The sequence below is a fragment of the Olea europaea genome, chromosome 2, assembly GCF_002742605.1.
Source record: "Olea europaea var. sylvestris chromosome 2, O_europaea_v1, whole genome shotgun sequence".
Lineage (NCBI taxonomy): Eukaryota > Viridiplantae > Streptophyta > Magnoliopsida > Lamiales > Oleaceae > Olea > Olea europaea.
The window spans coordinates 12383238-12388456 of record NC_036238.1 but is presented as its reverse complement, the minus strand read 5'-3'; the positions used below and the strand labels follow the sequence as shown (position 1 = coordinate 12388456).

Genomic DNA, 5219 nt, shown 5'->3' with positions numbered 1-5219 from the left:
CATCTTAGGGACTAGACTAGTCCGGCCCATTATCTCTTATGGCCCAATTTTCCTCCTATATATAGCTGAACTTATTTCACAAAAGATAAGTATTACAAGCCTAGCCAAACTCCTTCTTCCGTCTCTTACACTCTTTTTCTCCCATTTGACCGTTGGAGAGCAAATGATCGTCGGACGTTTTACTCAATTGGTAGCATTTGCCTCCTAATAGGGTATTTCAATACGCAGGTGATGTCTACGAGGAGGGGGAGGTGGCTGGGATTTTGTTGGGTCAACATAACCATAATATGTCCATTATTAGTCAACATGACAGGAAAGTCTAAATATTAATTGTAAAAACAAAAAAAGATAACATTTTTGTGGGGGGGAAAAAAACATGTGCGCCATGATCTGATGTGCTGCTTGTATCCCATATCATGATCACTTCCTCTTTCGGATGCTGATGCTTCTCTTATTGTTGCCCCTAGTATTCCTTATTTTTATTCTCGTGTACCTCAATGTACTTGGCTGAACAACCTCTCCACAGCCGTCTCGACCTGCGCAGACAATTCCTAATTATACAACTCCAGTAATTGCTTTAAAATCACGACTTCCCTTCTTTATCATATCTCTACCACAAATCGAGTAAACTATTGAATTACAGTTCAGCAGAATCAAATCGTGCAGCATCAGTGGCAGATCTAAGTGGTGGCGAGCTGGGAAGGCCGCCCTAGCTAGATTCACCTAAACAACCGTACGTGCTGCTCTATCGAAATTTTAAATAGTTGTCAGGCGACAGTCTTGCAGTTGCAGGGATGGAAATTGTGGAAGAAAGAAGACGACTGAATTGGGTTATTCTCTCTCTCTCTCTCTCTCTCTCTCTGTTTCGACCCTTTTGTTTAGGATGATGGGCCTTTCTTATTTTTTGAAAATATTAGGCCCAATCCATTGATATATGTCAATATATATCTTTAATTGAAAATCCATTATTGATTGCCCATATAATTGCAGACAGGAAACCCTTCTCCAATTCTCCTTCTTCCCCACGATTTGTGAAGTGCGAATTCAGAAGTCAATACTGTAGCTTGCCGACAAGTCGTTGCTGACCTCTCCAACCTCCAGTCTTAGACTCTTACACTAATTATGAGTGCCTCTCTCTCTCCCCCCCTCCTTTTTTATTTTTGTTCACTTAATTTATTCTTGATTTATTATTTATGAGTTATGATTTATTTTTTATGAGTTATGAAAAATAACAATAGGAATAAAAGTAAAATTGCAGTATGTGATATTTAGGGATTTTGAATTTGGATAGAATCACTTCTTTAGATAGCACGAATTCTGTGTGAATTGAATGAAGACAACATTGTAGAGGGTTGAGAGAATTTAGGGATTGGAATTGGCACTAATTTGGTAGAATAAGCAACATGTGGATTGCTTGATGATTTTAACTCAATAGATCGAAGATAATTGATTAAGATGGAGAAATTCCCGTCAGTTAATTGAATTAGTATAAGGAGTTGAGGGATTTGAATATTTTTACTTATACTACTAAATTAAGGAGTTGGAATCAAATTGTATCATGTATTTTTTGTGTACTATTATTTCAGATTGTATTGAATTGTATTTTCATGTAGATTTTTAAGTTTCAGTACATTTACTTATAGATTGAAGAATTTTTACTATTATTTAATTGAATATTATTAATAAACATCCTCGTTATTATGGACGTTGATTGTCGATGGTCAACGTTCGCCCTAGCTGAGTTCCAATCCTGGATTTGCCACTGTGCTGCATCACCGAGTTAGACAAACTGTCCTTACTTATCCAAGCTTTCAACCACCTACCCATCATTCCAAGTTCGAACCCGAAGTCAAACTCAACGGTTTCTTGTCCTTAGTTTCCGATCCCCGATCCAATGCCAATTCTAGTGCCGATGGACAACTCGAAAATTCTTTGATCGGAACCCGATCATGAGAGGCGGACATGTTGCAGCTACCATAGGCATCCCAATTGCACTCCTAGCACAACACCAAGTTGTCGATGACACACCTTACAAAAACGGCTCCAAACTACAGTTGTCACAGACCTGCAAGTGGAGATGCTTCTTGGAGCGGGCATTAGCTGTGTGCAAGAGCTAGTCACATGACAAACACAACTTAGTGGAATCGGCTTGACAATGGAGCATTACCTTGTTAATCCCATAATTACACGCCACAATTTCATCTATCAACAATTGTGGCTATCACGACAAGGGTTCACAAATGAACAGTACATGCATCTTTCTCTCTTTTAATATAGTAGTGATAGCGATAGTTTTACACCACATTTCTCATTATATATTTAATTATCCTTGACCTTTGTTCATTGTTACATATATATTCATAAATTTTTTCTATCATATTCTTATCTTTATCCCATACACATTTTTTTTTATCATATTCTTATCCTTAAATCTCTATTAACTAGTTACATTGTTCTCAGTTAATATTTTTATTTGAAATTATTGTTAGCGTGCTTTAAAATAAGGGACAAATAAGTCATCTTAATTTGGTATTTATTTTTTTGGCTTATTTAAAAAATATAACATAGATTATATTCATACCACATTTCAATTACATTAAAGATGATAAACTTTTAATCATTATCACATTTATATATCCTTAACATTTTTTCTTCAGCCTATTCTTATTTTTAACATTTTATTGATCAAAAAACATTGTCTTTAATCATGATTTTCATCCAAAAATATTTTCTTTAAAATGAAAATCAAATATTTAATCGCATTGTTGTATTATTATATATTTTACTTATTTAAAATGCAATGGATAAATAATATTTTTACTCTATCTTAAAAAAAAAAAATATTGAAGAGAAACCACAATTAGAAAAATTTATGTTAATTTGACAATAATAATGTGTTAAAAAAAAGTTTGAGACAGAAAGGATATAATATGTAGATTTTATGAACTTTTTGTGCAATTACAATGTAGTCTAGGTATTAAAAATTGTGGTGTGAATATATTTTACCACAAGTCATTTTTACTCTATTTTGTTGAAATTATAGAATCACCAAATCAGTCTATTTTTTCCCTTTCTTTGAGTCTGGACAAATATCATTACTCTATAAAAAAATTGTGGTATAAATATATTTATTCGTAATTATAATTAATCAACATATTACTACAGCAGATATCCATAACCATTACTTATTATCACACTTGTATCTTTAACTTTTTTTTTTTTTTTTTTTATCTCATTCTTATCGTCAACGTAGATGTAGGCATATTTGATCACGTTTAAATCCTAGGCTTGGTTGTGTCATTTGGCTTGTGGACCACATTGGTCATGCCAAGTTGAATCGAGCTCTCTTGACTTATATACCCTTTTTTGGTGATTGGCTCATTCTTATATGAACTCGAACAATTCTGATTAGAGCTCGAACAATTCTGATTATGCCCCAAGAATAGCGCGGTAATTAGCACAGCTTTGAGGTGTCAATTACATGGGGAGATGGTTGAACTATTTTCAGGATTCAATAGCTTAGGGTTCTCGTGAATTGTGTGATTAGGATTTGTTTAGCAAAGTAAAATTTAAATATCAATGTTCGAATTAGTGAAGCATCGTAATTCCCTCAATTTGGATCATTCAACATCATCAATTCATTCTTATAACTCAATTAAAGACGTTAGACCGAACTCCCTAACCAAAAAATATATCATGGAAACCTAATTTAATTCTATAGTAATTCCAAAGTTTAAACTTCCTAAAATACGTTCCCATTTTTATTTATTGAAATAAGATTCAAAAAATGACAATATACATCGAGCATAAAGTAGTAATTGAATCACACCAATAAAATTAATTAAAATTGAAACTCAAATAAATATTTCAGTTGTTTAATTGAGAAAGCATGATTGAATCCATGAAAAACTTAATAAAAGTTAAGCCAATTTCTAAACAAATTTATGAGAAGAAAATCTAGACCCTAGAATTGTTTGACAATGAAAAAAATCAATTTACATGAATCAAAAGATGTTGAAGTCACCAAAACCTACTGAATCCCTTCGTAGGTTCACCAAGATTTTTAGTTCTCCATGAAATTCTTGCGCAAAACCAGAGAAAAATAGGTATGGAGGTATGTCTTTTTTTTTAGGACATTCTAAGGTTTAAATATCGTGAATAGATGTATTTTCATAAGAGTCTGACTTAAATTAGAAAACCAAAAATTCACTACCGGAATGAACTATGGGACTACATGGTATAATTTTGTGTGACTGCATGGAACAATTGAGACATGGCTTTCACTTTTCTGAAGGCAACCATGCGACCGCATGGGTTTAATACCATACGACTGCAATTTAATACCATACGACCCAAAGCATGAAAATATTGTTCGACTATGCTGGACATAAAATTCGAATCTAACCCAACGCAGTTTATTAAAACGGGCATAACTTTTTTCTCTAGGTAATATTTTTGGATAATTTCAAAGGCCGCTATTAGAAGACTTGTAAATCTTTCAAACCCAATTAAATTCACTCTAAAAATGTAATGTAGCCCAAGTGATGCTACTTTGAGTAGAAGGGCAGAATCTGAAATTTCATTACAGCAATACTTAAATTTCATACATAGTCTAATACAACATTTTTAAATTATAGTCGATGTACAATGCATATAAAACTAGATGAAATAGATATCTAAACATTTTTAAAAGTGTCATCTAAGTATTCAAAACACATTTACACGCACCGAAAATTTTACTAGAAAGTTGACAACTTTTTAAATCACCAAGCACTTGCCACTATGTCAAACCATGTCCATGCCTCGAATCAACCTGTGAAATTTTAGTAGGAATGAGTACCATGAATAATGCTCAGCGGGAAGGAAGGCGCTAAAATAAGTGGTAAAATAATATATATTTTTGAAAATGCAAACCATGGTCATTGTGTCACCGTCAATCTCTTTCTCTTATTTGAAACACCAAAGAGTGCTTCCTTCATGAGTAACATAGCAACACAAATACCAACTTTGGTCATTAGTGTCACCTTCAATCATTTACTTCATAAGTAACACAATAACACGTTTAATACAAAACGAAAATAAATAATTCTTACATCACTTACAAAAAGGTTGTAACACCCCTACCTTAAATGCGTTGAGTGTGAATAACCTTTTATGTCCAATTTGAAGTAAAATGTAGCGTACCCTAAGCCTCTTCTTCAAATAATTTTCAGATTTAG

The 5219-nt window shown here is 33.1% G+C and overlaps 1 long non-coding RNA gene across 1 annotated transcript; it reads left to right on the top strand.

Moving 5' to 3' along the window:
* The first annotated feature begins 303 nt into the window (after positions 1 to 303).
* LOC111411234 lies at positions 304 to 2377 on the top strand. The gene is made up of 2 exons (XR_002705831.1): positions 304 to 830; positions 991 to 2377. It is a non-coding gene; the product is annotated as an uncharacterized LOC111411234 (long non-coding RNA).
* The last annotated feature ends 2842 nt before the right edge of the window (positions 2378 to 5219 follow it).